Genomic DNA, 17,901 nt, shown 5'->3' with positions numbered 1-17,901 from the left:
TGTTTCAAAAGATGATAAGAATTACAAAAACATACCATGAGAACATCGCATAGTATATTTAAGGAAAGATATTACCAGATGCAAACATGATGGTGCTAAACCAAAAGTTTATGAATGCTTTAAAAGCAAACAACAAGGTATAGAACGATAAGACAAAAAGTTTGGTTAACACACATAAAAATGATGCAAAAAGAAAAAGAAAAGGGACAGAGAATGGACTTTTAATCCATATGTATGTACACAGGTGAACCAGTTTAGTCCACATAGACGGGGTCTTCCAAGTCAGTGGTCTCAACCTCTGTTGGAAGTGGCTTCAGAAATGGTTTCAATCTCTAACCATTAACCTTGAAGATGGTCTTGTTTGTTGTATTTTCAATTTCAACATCTCCATGGGGGAAACAGTACGTACCAAGGATGGACCTGACCATCGAGAATGTAACTTTCCTAGAAAAAGATGCAAACGAGTGTTGTACAATAAAACTTTTCGACCAGGTCTGAAAGATTTGCACAAAATGCGCTTGTCATGAAACACTTTCATTCCATTTTTGTATATTTTGGCACTCATATGCATCATTTCTTAATTCTTCCAACTCATTGAGTTGGTTGAAGTTTCCTTTGGGTACCAGCCTTATCAAGATCAAAGTTCAGTTTCTTTACATCCCAATAAGCACGATGTTCTAGCTCAACAGGTAGATGATAAGCTTTACCATACACAAGTCTATAAGGGGACATGCCAATAGGAGTTTTCTATGCAGTTCTATAGGACCATAAAGCATCATTTAAATGTAAATACCAGTCTTTCCTAGTAGGATTAACAGTCTTCTCAAGAATATGCTTAATTTCCCTATTATAAACTTCTACTTGGCCATTGGTCTGAGGATGGTAAGGTGTTGCTATCTTATGGGTGATTCCATACTTGTGCATAAGTGATTCAAAAGGTCTATTGCAAAAATGAGTACCACCATCATTGATTATTTCTCTAGGTGTTCCGAAACGAGAGAAAATGTTTTTTTTAAGAAAAGAAAGAACTACTTATGGTCATTTGTTTCGGAGGAAATGACTTCTACCCACTTAGAAACATAATCAATAGCAACAAGAATGTATAACTTACCTTAAGAGTTAGTAAAGGGACCCATGAAATCAATACCCCATACATCAAACAATTCAATAATCAAAACAGGTTGTAAGGGCATCATGTTTCTTCTTGAGATACTTCCTAATTTCTGGCATCGGTCACAAGAAACGCATAAAGTTTGACTATCTTTGAACAATGATGTCCAATAAAAACCACTCTGCAAGATCTTTGCAGCAGTTTTCTTGGCACTAAAATGGCCTTCACATGCATGGTCATGACAGAAAGAGATGACATCTCTTTGTTCAGAATTGGGGACATAACCCCTAATGAGTTGGTCAGGGCAGTATTTAAACAAGTATGGGTCATCCCAAAAGAAATATTCCACTTCAGCAAATAATTTAGAGCAGTCTTGTCTAGACCAATGAAAGGGAATTCTACCAGTAGCAAGGTAGTTAACAATATCAGCAAACCAAGGCATTTCAGAAACAAGCATCAATTGTTCGTCAGCGAATGATTCTCTAATAAGCAAAGACTCATCAACAGACTCAACATTCAACCTACACAAGTGATCAGCAACAACATTTTCAGACCCTTTCTTATCTCGAATTTCGAGATTGAACTCTTGTAACAAGAGTATCCATCGAATTAGACGAGCCTTAGCATCTTTCTTAGACAAAAGATATTTTAATGCAGCATGGTCAGAATATATGATGACTTTAGACCCTATAGAATAAGATCTAAACTTATCCAATGGAAACACAACAACTAGTAATTCTTTCTCAGTTGTTGAATAATTTAGTTGAGCATCATTAAGTGTGTTACTAGCATAGTAGATCACATATGGGAGTTTGTCCACTCGATGACCTAAAACAACTCCCACAGCATAGTCAGACGCATCACACATAATTTCAAATGGTAAGGTCCAGTCGGGTGGTCTGACTATAGGGGCAGATGTGAGAATAGATTTCAATTGCTCCCATGCTTCCTTACAAGCATCATCAAAGACAAATGCAACATCTTTTTCAAGAAGACTACACAAGGGTCTTGAAATTTTACTAAAGTCTTTGATGAATCATCGGTAAAAATAGGCATGGCCTAAGAATGACCTTATCTCCCTCACAGAGCGAGGTTGAGGCAAGTGTTGAATGAGATCAACTTTGGCTCTATCTACTTCTATGACTTTTTCAGAAATGATATGCCCTAGAACTATGCTTGAGTTAACCATGAAATGATATTTTTCCCAGTTCAAAACAAAATTCTTTTCTTTACATCAAATCAGCACAAGAGTAAGATGATGCAAACATTCATCAATAGACGACCCAAAGACAGAAAAATCATCCATGAAGATTTCCAAAAATTTATCTACCATGTCAGAAATGATGCTCATCATGCAACGTTGAAAAGTAGCGGGTGCATTAGACAACCAAGAGGGCATACGACGATAATCAAATGTACCATAAGGACAGGTAAATGTGGTCTTTGGTTGATCTTTGGGTGCTGTATGAATTTGGTTATAACCTGAGTAGCCATCTAATAAACAATAGTGACTATGCCTTGACAACATTTCTAGCATTTGGTCAATGAATAGAAGAGGAAAGTGGTCTTTCTTTGTTACCGTGTTCAACTTCCTAAAGTCAATATAAACTCGCCACCATGTGGTCACACGAGCGGGGACTAGCTAATTCATTTCATTTTGAACTACAGTAATGCCAGACATTAAGGGGACAACTTGAATGAGACTGACCCATTGGCTATCTGGGATTAGGTATATCATACCCGCATCAAGCAATTTCATAATCTCATCTTTAACAACATCTCTCATGTTGGGTTTAAGTCTCATTTGAATTTCCCTAGATGGTTTAGTGTTTTCTTCAAGATTTATATGATGCATGCAAATTGTGGGACTTATACCTTTAATATCTGAGATGGTTCAACCTAAGGCCTCTTTATGTTCTTTAAGCACTTCTAAAAGTTTACTTTCCTGTTTCGAGTCTAAACATGATGCAATAATCACAGGAAAAACATCATAAGAACCTAAGAAAGCATATTTCAAAGTATCAGGCAATGGTTTCAGATCAAGCTTAGGTGGTTCGACCAGAGATGGGGCATATTTGGAATCAGAGAGTGAAAGTGGTTCCACTGCAGTCTGCCATTTAGCAATGTCCATAGGTGGCACAAATTCAAGCAAAGAGTGTACTTCACTAATGTACTTAGAATCAAAGATATCTAAGTCAAAGTTATCTAAACATGCTTGCAAAGGATCCATACACAAAATGTCAGGCAAGGAGTCTTATATTAGACTCTCAATCATGTTAATATCATGTAATTCATTATCATCAAAATCTATGGGTAGTTGGTTAACATGAAACACATTCAATTCCACAGTCATGTTGCCAAAAGACAAATTTAATATTTTGCTACGACAATTTATGATAGCATTGGACGTTGCCAAGAAGGGACGTCTTAAAATGACTGGAATATGACTTTCTGGATTTTGCACATGTTGAGTATCTAACACAATAAAATCCACGGGGAAATAAAATTTATCAACCTTGATTAACACATCTTCAAAAATACCACGGGGGATTTTTACAGATCTGTCCGCTAATTATAGCGTAGCAGGGGTGGGTTTCAACTCCCCAAGACATAACTGCACATACACAGAATATGGCAATAAGTTCACACTAACAACTAAGTCCAATAAATCCTTTTTGATCGTGTGATCACCTATAGTGCAATAGGTAGTTGGACTACCTGGGTCTTTAAACTTAGGTGGGGTCTTGTTTTGAATAATTGAACTTACCTGCTCAGTAATAAAGGCACGCTTGTGTACATGAAGATTCCGCTTTTGTGTGCATAGATCTTTCAAGAATTTAGCATAAACATGTATTTGTTTGATTGCTTCAAGAAAAGGAATATTTATATTGACTCGCTTAAACATCTCCATCATCTCATTGTATTGGGTACCTTTCTTCTGTTGTACCAACCTTTGGGAAAATGGGGCAATAGGTACATTAGATGGTGCAGGGATATTAACATCAGTATAATTCTTAGAGTCATTATCATGCTTAGACTTTTTCTACCCTAGATGTTTTTTGTGGTGTTTTGTGCAATTGTGAGTCTGACGTAGAATCATTTGACTATGATACACCTACATTATTATCAAAAACTTTACGACTACAAAGAGTAGTGACAGCATTCACATGATCATGTGAGGACTCATTGCAAGATGGCGTACTTGCCTGAAATACTCTCTTGGTATTTTTTTGGGGCTGACTAGGGAGTTTGACCTTTTCTCTCTCTTTTAGAGCATCACAGATTTGACCCATCTAATTTCTAGACTTGTGAAACGTTGTTCCGCAATCTTTTGAAATTGCAAAAGTTTTTGGATCAACAGACCGACACTATCCTCAAAGCTAGGCTTTTTCACGTCAGGGTATTGGTTGAACGAATGTACTTAGGGTTTCTAGGATATGAATATCCTTGGTTATTACTCATTTTATCCCCTTGTATGACCCGTTTAGACCATGAAAATTTAGGGTGATTCCTCCACCCTGGGTTGTAAATATGATAATAATGGTTTTTCTATTGCTTATGATACAAAACATTAGCCTGCTCAAGTTTAGATTCTTGAAATGCACGTAGGTATGGATAACTATCCACTAGGTGATGTGAACTGCGGCATGCGGCACAAGTGGCTGTTTCAATTTGATCATGGATAGTAGGGGCAGTAGGTTTCACATTCTTTTGCAGCTCTAGCGCTTCTACTCTCCTAGCCAAGGATGAAACCATTGTATTCCCTTCAAAGTCGGAGTCAATTATATGGACATTGGCTACAAGCGCAGTCTTTTTAGGTTCATGGATGGACTCCCACTGCTGAGTCTTTTCAGCGACTTCGATTAAGAAAGTCCAAGCCTCTTTAGCACTTTTGTCAATAAATGCACCGTTGCACATTGACTCAACTGTAGTTTGGGTACTGACATCTAAACCTTCATACAAATTGTGTACAAGTCTCCAATTTTCAAGACCATGGTGAGGACATTGAAACAATAATTCATTAAATCTCTCCAGGTATTTGACCAAGGTTGTTAGAGCACTGCTCGGTCGAACTCGCATGTTGATATCTCAAGCATGTTTTTCAATGTTAGTGATAAAAACTATAAGTCTTAATTTCTAACCTATTTTTAGATGTCTCGGACTAGGACATAGATTGTGTAGTTGAGCTTAGTTTTCACGGCATTCATCATTTGAAGACGAAAAACTACTACGGGGAGCTTGTGGAACTTTTTCGACAAAAGGTATGTGGAGACTTGAACTCATTTATCACTTGGAAAGTCTATTTCTACTCTATCTCCTATATTGAGACATAAGTCGTGTTACGATATAGTTTTCTCTATACACATTTGAGATTTCGAGCTGAGTATATCTCGCTTACATATTTCTCGAAATATGTGTTGGTACGCTTTCTCTTCGACCAAGTTCATCTTATATCATGAGAAAATTTCCGAGTAACATCTTACATGGTTTGTGTGATACAATCATTCGATGTAGGCTTGGAATGTTTTGATAATGATTATTTCAATATCTTGAAAATTGCTTTGATGCTAATAGTGTGTGAAAACGGCTATTGTCATCCTCTAAGAATGTTTCAATGATTGAAATAAAGAGTTTAGAATCTTGTAACCATCTTTAGATATATAGTGTGTTCACACATTAGTGTATAAGTCCAAAACCGGGAACCAAAAGTATGCATACTTGTGTGTATACAAAATGGTTGAAGGAGACTGGGTAAATATGCATACCCGTACGCATACTGGTGGAAATTCACGTCCGTGAATTTCTTCTGAGTTTGAAAACCAAACCAAACTCAAATCTGGTTACTTAAGTATGCATACTTAAGTGGGTTACTTTCTAAAATCGGTTGTGTACATGAACTTAAACATTTATTAATAAGGAATACAATCTTTGGAAACCGTGGCTATAATGTTCATGTATTGATTCGAGTGAATCAAACCGATTTTTTTTCAATTGTGTTCTTGTATAATTCTATGAGAATATAGCAATTGAACAACTCTTTAAACTAGTTTCATTTGAGTCATTTGAACTAGTTATGGTTAAGATAAATAAGGTAGATATGAGAGTTATCATATGGCTAACCTCGGTTAACTATTTTTGAACCAACATGGTGTACACACTTGGGTACGGTTACATAAACCTAAATGAGGGTACATTTCATTTGTGTGTAACAAGCTAAGTTCGATCTAACGGTTGAAAGATATTATCTTCATTGAATCAGGTTTTTCATCTAATGGTAAATATCGAATGCTTTGTTACCAAGGTAACTTGGATTCAAAACCCTAATTTGAAAACTGTATAAATGAGAACTCTAGCAACGGGGAAAACTAATCAACACACCTGGTGTGTGTCGTAAGTGCAATAAAATTAATAATCTTATTTCCACACAATTAACTGGTAATATAATGGAAGTAAGGATCACTCCCATGAAGAGCAGTGAGTTTTAGTTGTCAAAGTGTCACAAAGGGGGGGTTTTGTTTTAGATTTCGAACAAAGTAAATAATCAAAGCAAATAAAGTTGTATTGTAATCAATAAAGAGAGATATGATCTAGGAATCCTTCTTCGTTAATAAACCGTCAATGAGTTATTATAATTTCCTACTCGTCGTTAAACATAGACTATCACCAACCGTAGAATAACAGCTAGATCAGTGTTATCACCTAAATTCCTTATATTACTGGATACGGAAGTTCTCGTCTACCAGATTCTATTCAACGAACCACCAAGTAGTAGATCACTCAAGGTGTAATCCAATCGAACGCTTTATCTTTTGTGAATTTATAGGTTGATCCTACTAGTTAGACTCTTAGATCAAGGTCCACTTTTTAGTGTTGTTTATACACACAATCGCTCCACAGAATCCCTCTGCAAGGTTTTGTGTTCTCTACTTGTGTACAAGTTGTTCGATGATTACTTATCACCTAATTTAATACTAGCAATAAATTGAATCAACAAATCAATTTATTTGGCCACCTAAATAATCTACCAATCAATCATAAATGTTCAAATAATATAAACAAATGATAATCATATGAAGAACTTTAAAGTAGATTAATATAATAACTCAAATCTTGTTTACAACTTAGAATTCATCCTCAATCAATAGGTGTTTAGCTACTCATGGATGTAGAAACATCCATGATATACATATAAGAAAAGGTTAGAGATATTGTTACGATTGAGAATCGCTCTGAAACCCTAGCTTTCACTCCGTGTGATTTTTCTCCTCTCCAAGCTTTAAAATTTCGTGATCTCTTGATGTGATGATATTTACATACCCTAATACCTTTTTATAGGTTTACATTGCTTGGCCTTCACGTATTTAGTTTGGTTCAAGAACCCGACCCAAAATAGCAAAATAACGAATCTAAACGTGCCCTTAAGCCTTCCAAGATATGAATACACGTTTTCCCACTTTCTAAGTACACGTACTGATGGTTTTTCAAATAGTGATTGTAGTTGAAGTGGTAAAACGGATTCGTATCAGACTTGTGAAGAAAATAGTTGTTAGATTTAAATTTAAACAGGCAAATAAAAAGAGTTGTTCAAAGTTATAGAGAAAAACACCAAGACTAGGATTCCACCAATGACCATTTTAATAGTAAACTCTAAATAGTTCTTATGCAATTTTATCATTAATATCAATTCTAATATTTGCCTCAAATAAGTTTTTGAAGTAATAATTGTAATTAAAAAGTATAAAACATCAAAAGTTACTAAAACCCAGCATGCTTCATCAAGTCAATTCACAATTACTCAATAAAAACTATTAATTCAATTTTAATTCGTGCAAATAATCAAATAATAATATTGCAAATAAATGTAAAAATTAGAATTATACCAATAAATTTTGTGCCAATGGCTTCCTCCGTCGTCTCGGCTAATAGGTTTAGCTCCTCATCCCAAAAACACACTCACAAGATAAATTCATGGCTAAAATAGGTGTTTTTATTGATGATTATATGATGAAATAGGAATTAGCAACGCTGTAGAAGTGTTACAGCGTCACTGTTACAAATGGTGTAAGTGCTGAGAAGAAACGATAGAACTAAAGTGTTGTAAATAGCGACACAGGGTGTAAGCTGCTGGAAATAACGATACAAGTCGTGTGCTGTAAACAGCGACACAGCGTGTTCTGGTTTTAAGACTGATGAAGAACGACTGCCTTAGCAGGTCTGTTCTTCCTCTTCTTCTTCCTCCTTGAACAGCAGCAGCAGCAGCAACAATCAATGGTATCTTCCTCGTTTCGGCTCTGAACTCTCTCCTATTTCTCTCTAAACTTTTCTAACCCCTCTAAGACTCGAAAACCACCTATTTATATCTCAACAGAGTCCCTTAAATTCGATCAAATATCTGATTTCTATTATCTGCCAGTTGGAACGATAATCCGTTCTCTTTTGCTTTTTCACGCTCTGTTAGCTATTAAATAGGTACCAAACTCTTCTTAAGACGTGAACAAGACTAAATACATTAATTTCCAGCGTCAAACTCTCCCAAATATCTCTCCCAAATCTTTGAAACTTGAACAACAGCGTACGTGACCTGTTTGAGCTTTGATCTCTTCTTCCGGCTTATCCAGCCCAATTGGTTGGGTTTAATTGCTTATACTGATCTTTTTATAGTCTAGGAATTCCAGCCCAGTGAAAATCCGATGTTGAATCTCCTTAAAACTCGCTCAAATTCGAACCCCTAAAACTGTTCTTCTGCGGAGTTCTTTTCCCGCCAAAATCCAGTTTTGAAACTTTGAAGATGACCTCCCCCTATCCAGTTCCGGTCTCCCTTTAGCAGATGCCTGGAAATGGGTCACCCCTTAGTAATTAGGTTACCCCTTATCCAAAATCAAGGGTCCGTATAGCAAGTGTCCTCTGGGGCATTTTCCGCACTTTTTTCGGGGTTCCTCCGGGGTATTTCTGGGATACTTCCGGTACACTTCTGAGGCTCTTCCGGTACGTTATCAACGGAGGTCCAAATGCCACATTTTTAGCCAAATTCGCCGCAAGAGATTATTTTCCAAAAACACCTACAAATACATAAAATAATCAAATAAGTAAAATATCGAGTACTAACAATATATACAAATGAGCTATATTAGACACATAAATGCGTCTATCAAATACCCCCAAACTTATTATTTGCTAGTCCCGAGCAAATCAAAACTACAAAATAAAATCCTAACTCACTGTCGCAGGCATCGTCGATTGCATTTAGCGTATGCAATAAGCCTTTAAACCCCTAGGTGGCCCTAGTGGCCGAGTTATAGTCTCGGGAGGGCTTACCAGAGATATACCCACAAAACCTGTACTCCAGACCTTAGCTATCTACGCAGAACCTTGGAAGGCACTAAAGAATCTCCTTGGTTGGCATACTTATTGACTACAGGAAGAAGTACCCTGATGCGAAATTCCAATTGATGTACACGAGTTTGCACTCAAGCATACTAAAATTCATATAAAGTGACAGAGCTCTACTCAAATAGTTGCACTATGGACATCAATATCCGGAGTCAAAACTAATCACATGGATAGATCAAGAAGATGGATATAGAAAAACATAGATGGTTTTGATGTTTACTAAGTGAACGGCGTTTCCCATATCTGTCTGAAGGCCTCTGCCAAAATGAACCTATCCTAATGGATTGAGATACTAGTCTGACTAATATCAACACACTGGCATATACAAGGGTACCAGTGGTCGATAACCTAACTCTAGGTCAACACAACTGGCATATACAAGGGTACCAGTGGTCGACTTTATTGAATTTATTCCTTTTGGTCAAATGGTCTGGTCTCAATTTCTTTCTTCTTTTTTTTTTTCAATTTTTTTTCAACTTTTTTTTCAACTTTTTTTTTTTTTTCTTCATGGTATCTCAATCACTCTAATTCACCCTAGCATTGGTAACAACTTGAATCGTGGGCCCCACCTATCACTTAGAGAAACATAGTTTAAAAACAAAATAAAATAAAAATAGAAGTGAAAAGGACTCAACGAGATATGGTGAAACTATCATGTTATTTCTAACACCTGAGCTCTGTGCTTTTATGAATAGTCTCTTTTAGATGTTTCCATCTAATCAGATTGGTTCCTCAAACTCCTACAATCAAAATGCTTCCATCCACTTAGATTAGTTAGTGCAATCCTCAATAGGCATAAATTTCTAGGCTCTGGAGTTTATTTATTGCAAAAAGGGACAAAAAGTTTCTTCCCCACCCCCAAACTTAAATCTAACATTGTCCTCAATGTTTCTCATGAAAGAACAGTACCAAGAATATAAGTAACATGAGGAAATAGTAAAGAGAGAGTTCGGAAAGATAGTACCTGAGTGAAGTGAAACCAAAAACTGAATACAAAAATTATACAACATAAATCGCCTCGATGGTCAATCAAGGGTAAACAGGGTCCTCCAGAGGGACCTCCTCAACATCACCTGTAGGAAAAGGCTCTAAAAAGGGCTTCAATCGCTGACCGTTAACCTTTGAAGAACTACTACCATCCAGTGTCTCGATCTCAACAGCTCCATGAGGAAAAACAGTACGGACCACAAAAGGACCGGTCCACCGAGAGCGCAGTTTCCCGGGGAATAGATGCAAACGAGTGTCATACAGAAGAACTTTTTGACCTGGAGAAAATGACTTCCGTAATATGTTTCTATCATGCACAAGTTTCATTTTGTTCTTATACTCCTTCGCACTATCGTAAGCATCTATACGAATCTCGTCCAACTCATTGAGCTGGAGTTTCCTATGGGCTCCTGCCTTGTCAAGTGAAAAATTTAGCTGCTTAACAGCCCAATAAGCTCTGTGTTCTAACTCAACAGGTAAGTGACATGCCTTGCCATAAACAAGCCGATAAGGCGACATTCCAATGGGTGTCTTAAACGCAGTACGGTAAGCCCATAAGGCATCAGTAAGCCTAGACGACCAGTCTTTCCGATTAGGATTAACTGTTTTCTCTAATATACGTTTTATCTCCCTATTGGAAACCTCTACCTGACCACTAGTCTGTGGATGATACGGGGTAGCTACCTTATGTGTAATACCATATTTCTTCATCAGAAGTCTAAAAGTCCCATTACAAAAGTGCGACCCTCCATCACTAATTATAGCTCGCGGTGTACCAAAACGTGTAAGTATATTATTTTTCAAGAACTCAATCACAACCCTATGGTCATTGGTTTTACACGCAACCGCCTCAATCCACTTAGAGACATAGTCTACGGCGACAAGGATGTATAGGTTACCAAAAGAATTAGGAAACGGACCCATAAAGTCAATACCCCACACATCAAAGACCTCAACAATTAAAATAGGGTTCAAGGGCATCATGTTCCTACGGGAAATGGTTCCTAATTTCTGGCATCGTTCACAAGTAACGCAGTAACTGTGGGAGTCTTTAAACAACGAAGGCCAATAGAATCCACACTGCAATATCTTAGCAGCAGTTTTCTTAGCACTAAAGTGACCCCCACAAGCATGATCATGACAAAAGGAAATAATACTGGACTGGTCACTCTCAGGTATACATCTCCTAATAATCTGGTCTGGGCAATACTTAAACAAATAAGGATCATCCCAAAAGAAGTGCTTAACCTCAGCTAAAAATCTAGAACGATCTTGTTTACCCCAATGTTGGGCATTCGACCAGTAACAAGATAGTTCACTATATTCGCATACCAAGGTAATTGGGTAACAAAGAACAATTGTTCATCAGGAAAGCTATCCCTTATAGGAAGGGAATCATCTGGGGAACTAACAACTAGCCTAGACAAGTGATCTGCTACAACATTTTCGGCACCCTTTTTGTCTCTAATGTCTGGAGAAAACTCTGCAACAACAGAATCCACCTAATCAATCTAGGTTTAGTATCCTTCTTAGACAAAAGATATTTTAAAGCAGCATGATCAGTATATATGATGATCTTAGAACCTAAGAGATAGGATCTAAACTTGTCTAAGGCAAACACAATGGCTAATAGTTCCTTCTCGGTAATGGTATAGTTCAACTGGGCATCATTCAGAGTTTTGCTAGCATAGTAAATCACATGAAGTAACTTATTTTCTCGCTGACCTAGCACAACACCAATAGCATAATCTGAAGCATCACACATGATCTCAAAGGGTAGGTTCCAGTTGGGTGCCTGGACTATGGGGGGGTAGTGAGTAATGACTTAAGCTTCTCAAAAGCCTCTAAACAAGCATCATCAAAAACAAACTTAACATCTTTTGCAAAAATTGCAAAGAGGTCTAGACATCAAGCTAAAATCCTTAATGAAACGACGATAAAAACCAGCATGTCCTAAGAATGACCTAATATCTCTTACGGTTTTTGGGACCGGTAAAGTTTTAATAAGGTCAACTTTTGCTCTATCCACCTCTATACCCTTTGAAGATAAATATGCCCTAGAACAATTCCTGAACGAACCATAAAGTGACATTTCTCCCAATTAAGCACTAAATATTTTCCTTACACCTAGTCAAAACTAATGACAAATGATGCAAGCACTCATCGAAAGACGAACCAAACACTGAAAAATCATCCATAAAGACCTCTAAGAACCGTTCTACCATGTCAGAAAATATGCTCATCATGCAACGCTGAAAAGTCGCAGGGGCATTACATAGCCCGAAAGGCATGCGTCTATACGCAAAGGTACCAAAGGGACATGTAAAAGTGGTTTTCTCCTGGTCTTCTGGGGCAATAACGATCTGATTATATCCAGAGTAGCCATCTAAAAAGCATAGTGACTATGTCTATGTCCAGCTAATCTCTCTAGCATCTGGTCGATGAAGGGAAGGGGAAAGTGGTCCTTCCTAGTGACCTTGTTCAATTTCCTATAGTCAATACAAACACGCCAACCCGTGGTCATTCGGGTCGGGATTAACTCATTGTTATTATTCTGGACTACAGTAATACCAGATTTCTTGGGAACAACCTGAACGGGGCTGACCCACTTACTGTCTGAAATAGGGTAGATGATGCCTGCATCTAATAGCTTAAGAACCTCAGTTCGAACTACTTCTTTCATATTAGGGTTTAGTCGACGTTGCATCTCCCTAGAAGGTTTGGTGTCTTCCTCTAAATAGATCTGATGCATACAAACAGTAGGACTTATACCCTTAATGTCTGCTATGGTCCACCCTAAAGCTTCCTTGTTGTTTTGAAGGACGGTTACTAGCCTACTTTCCTGATCTATATCCAAGTCGGAAGAAACAATCACAGGTAAAGTCTCAGACGGGCCTAAAAACATATACTTCAGGGTATCTGGCAATTGTTTTAGGTCCAACTTAGGAGGCTCTTCTAAAGAAGGAACTAGGGTAGACTTAGAAACGTAGGGTTCGAACTAGGTTTCCATCCATTACTAGTATCTAACAAAGGGGTTGAATCTAACAAAGCATTCACCTCATTAATTACATTATCATCATCAAAATCAATCCCAAAGTGAGCTAGGCATTTTTCTAATGGATCTTCTAACAAAGTGTTTGGTAATGACTCCTCGACTAATGTTCCTATCATGTTCACCTCTTCTATATTCGAGTCATCTAGTTCAGAGGGTAGCTTACTAATATTAAAAATGTTCAGCTCAATAGTCATATTACCAAAAGACAAATTCATAATACCATTTCGACAGTTAATGATCGCATTGGATGTAGCTAAAAACGGGCGACCTAAAATCACTGGTATTTGGTTCTCTGGGTCAGGGACAGGTTGGGTATCTAGGATAACAAAATCCACTGGATAAATAAACTTGTCAACCTCTATGAGAACATCCTCGATCACACCACGAGGAATTTTAACGGACCTATCAGCTAACTGAAGTGTCATCTGGGTAGGTTTCATCTCACCAAGTCCTAGCTTAAGGTACACATGATATGGAAGTAAATTCACACTGGCTCCTAAGTCAAGCAAAGCTTTCTCAACACGGTACTTACCTATTGTACAAGCAATGGTAGGGGACCCTGGGTCTTTATACTTAGGAGTAGTGGTATTCTGAATAATAGAACTCACATGACTAGCTATGAAGGCTTTCTTCTGGACACTGAGCTTACGCTTTCGCGTACACAAGTCCTTAAGGAACTTGGCATAAGAGGGAATCTGCCTAATTGCATCTAATAATGGAAGGTTGATATTAACCTGCTTAAAAACCTCCAATATATCATTAAAGTTGGACTCCCTCTTAGTCGGAACTAGCAGCTGGGGAAACGGGGCTCTGGGAACAAATCCGTGCTTAACAGGACCCTCATTGGTCTCTTTGGAGACTCTATTAGTCTCCTCATTTTCTGGCTCAGCAGGGTGAACTACACATGTTCATTATCAGGCATGGCGACCTTGTTGTCAACTTTCTTTCCACTCCTTAGGGTTGTACAGCATTCACATGATTGTACGATTTCTCTCCTTTGGGGTTAGGATCAGTATGACTAGGGAACCTTCCTTCTTCTCTCCATTGATAAACTTAGCTATTTGGCCGACTTGAAGCTCTAATTTAGCAAAAGACTGGGCACTATTCTTAAAATTCTGTTTGGTTTCCTCTTGAAAATTACCCTGGCTTTTTACTAACATTTCCTGGCTTTGTGATAGCATCTCCTGGCTCTTCCTTAATATATAAGGGTTTCCTCTAAGCTAGCTATTCTATTCTCAGATGGGTTCTGGGTCTGACCTGAAGAGTTCTTAGTATAACCAAAACCTGGGGGAGGCTGAGAATTACTAGACTGGCCTTGATTCTGGCCCTTAGACCAAGAGAAATTAGGATGGTTTCTCCAACCAGGGTTGTAGGTTTCTGAGTATGGGTCAAACTTCTGACGGTTCTCAAACCTAGAGTTGTTATAGACAGCATGGGCTTGTTCTTCACTAACTTGACCTTCCCAAAATGAATTATCGGGCTCTATTCCACAACTAGAGACTTGAGAGGCTCTATTAGGTTCAACAAGGGACCTATTTTTAGACTGACCCATTTCTAAAGCTTCTAACCTTCTGGACAAAGCAGCAAACTTAGCATCTGACGCAAAACTCGTATCTACCATATTGGTGCTACTTCTATTGACCAAGAGTCTTTTAGGGGGTTCAACACAAGATTCCCACTGTTGGGATTTTTCAGCGATAGCTCCTAAGAAGGTAAAAGCATCATCAGCATTTTTACTAGTGAACTCACCAGCGCACATAGACTCAACCATGGCTTTGGTCGAATAGTCTAAACCATCATAAATAATCTGTACAAGTTTCATATTATCAAATCCATGGTGAGGACACTGAGATAGGAGATCATTGAATCGCTCTAAAAACCTATAAAGAGACTCTCCTCTGTTGTTGTACACTAGCACTAATTTTCTGCCTAACAGCTGCAGTTTTATGCTTAGGGTAGAATTTCATATAGAAGGCAGCGATAAGTTCCTGCCATGTTTCTATGGATTCAACGTAGGTTTGTTCAGCCAGGTCTTGGCTTTGTCTCTCAAAGAAAAGGAAACATCTTAAGTTTCAAGACTTCATCGGTAAGGTCCTTTATCCTAATTGTCCCACAGATTTCCTCAAAGTCCCTAATATGAAATAAGGGTTCTCATCATCTTTTCCTAAGAATATAGGGATCATCTGAAGAATACTAGGTTTTATCTCAAAATTAGCCGTAGTGGCTGGCAATTTAATGCATGAAGCTCGGTTGGTCCTAGTTGGGAACATGTAATCTTTCAAAGTTGCCATCGCTGGCACAACAGAAGTACTAGGGGTACTATCCTCACAAGAGATAATTCTCAAAACTGAAGTTTCCAAAAACAGGGCTCTCAAAGAAGAGTCTTCGAGCTCCCTGCTTAAATCAGAAGAACTACTAGGTTTTTCGCTAATCAATCGACCTAGAGTATCTCTTTTCCAAGCCCTAACAAAATCGGGCATACACTAAAAAGAATTCAAAAAGAAATAAAAATCCTAACAGGAAGGTTCTAGCAATCACACAGCAGGCTGACTCGACTTTACCACAGCAAACCTAAAGATTTCTAGCAAACAACAAGCATGATGGCTCCACTTAGATTGTTTCTAGACCAGCTTCTAATCCTTCGAAAGGGAATTCGTTACAATTTAAGCAAACCCCTCTGGAATCAATCCGAGTTAAGTAAGTTGAATCGAGGCGAGGGAAGCTCAGTGGAGCTTTGATACCCAAAACCTCACCGATCCAATGCGGCGCAGTCACGCATTCAACTCGCAGAAACCGTCAAGAACTTCGAGGTGTGCTTAAAAGAGTAACCAATATTTTTCGAATGATTGTCCTGTTAAGCTCGATACCCTATAGGTCTCTTTCTAGTCCAAATTTTAGGCTTAGGTTCGCTTTAGGTTTCGTTTTCCTAAGGCGGGCAAGAAGGGAGCGGTGATGAAATCCGAACCCTTATCTTATGGTCCAGTCCTTGCCCTTTACTAGGAATTTAAAAACAGTCCATATTCAAGTCCTCAGCATATATTCACCTTAAGGAGTCCAGTAACCCGCTTGCAGGAGATTCGCGGGTGTTTAGAATTTTACCTCCCGTACCAGACGGGCGAAGAACCGTGAAGTCGACTCGGGCCACGACTCCTATGCGTGTGCGAACCCGAGGGGCCGAGACGATATTGTAATCGTCGTCCTTCCCTGCAACAGTTTATATTTAAGGGTACCCTTCCGTAGGGTTTAAAAATAAAAATAAAAGTCCAAAATTAATGTCCAAAGTCCATAAAAAAAAAACAAAAGAAAAGAAAGTCTAAAAAAAAATTACAAAAATAAAAATGTCTCTCTTTTTTTTTCTCTCTTTTACAAAAAAAGAAAATCTTCTTCTTTCGCTCCTTTAGCTTTGCTTTTCGCTCCCAAACTTTAAGTAAATCACCACAAGCTTTGGCAAAATTGTCTTTCGCTCCAATCTTCAAAAATCTGCAAGGAAACAAAAAAAACCCAAAAACGTAAAGAAACAAAATAATAAAAATAAAAAAAAATCTAAAAAAATGCTAACTAAACACAGGTCCGCGTCGGCGGCGCCAAAAATTTGATGGTTTTTCAAATAGTGATTGTAGTTGAGTGGTAAAACGGGTCTTCAGACTTGTGAAGAAAACAATTTTTAGATTTAAATTAAACAGGCAAATAAAAAATTGTTCAAAGTTTAGAGAAAAACCAAGACTAGGATTCCACCATGACCATAATAGTAAACTCTAAATAGTTCATGCAATTTATCTTTAAAATAATTCTAATATTTGCCTCAAATAATTTTTGAAGTAATAATTGTAATTAAAAGTATAAAACATCAAAAGTTACTAAAACCCAGCATGCTTCATCAAGTCAATTCACAATTACTCAATAAAAACTATTATTCAATTAATTCGTGCAAATAATCAAATAATAATATGCAAATAAATGTAAAATTAGAATTATACCAATAAATTTTGTGCCAATGGCTTCCTCCGTCGTCTCGGCTAATGGGTTTAGCTCCTCATCCCAAAAACACACTCACAAGATAAATTCATGGCTAAAATAGGTGTTTTTATTGATGATTATATGATGAAATAGGAATTAGCAACGCTGTAGAAGTGTTACAGCGTCACTGTTACAAATGGTGTAAGTGCTGAGAAGAAACGATAGAACTAAAGTGCTGTAAATAGCGACACAGGGTGTAAGCTGCTGGAAAGAACGATACAAGTCGTGTGCTGTAAACAGCGACACAGCGTGTTCTGGTTTTAAGACTGATGAAGAACGACTGCCTTAGCAGGTCTGTTCTTCCTCTTTTCTTCCTCCTTGAACAGCAGCAGCAGCAGCA

At 37.8% G+C, this 17,901-nt stretch overlaps 1 pseudogene; it reads right to left on the bottom strand.

Annotated features, from left to right (window-relative positions):
• The window catches only part of LOC113315364, a 111,786-nt pseudogene that overhangs the window by 64,128 nt on the left and 29,757 nt on the right, over positions 1–17,901 (bottom strand).

This window comes from Papaver somniferum, chromosome 10, assembly GCF_003573695.1.
Source record: "Papaver somniferum cultivar HN1 chromosome 10, ASM357369v1, whole genome shotgun sequence".
Classification (NCBI taxonomy): Eukaryota; Viridiplantae; Streptophyta; class Magnoliopsida; order Ranunculales; family Papaveraceae; genus Papaver; species Papaver somniferum.
The sequence above is the reverse complement of the archived record's forward strand: the minus strand, read 5'-3'. Positions and strand labels throughout refer to the sequence as shown.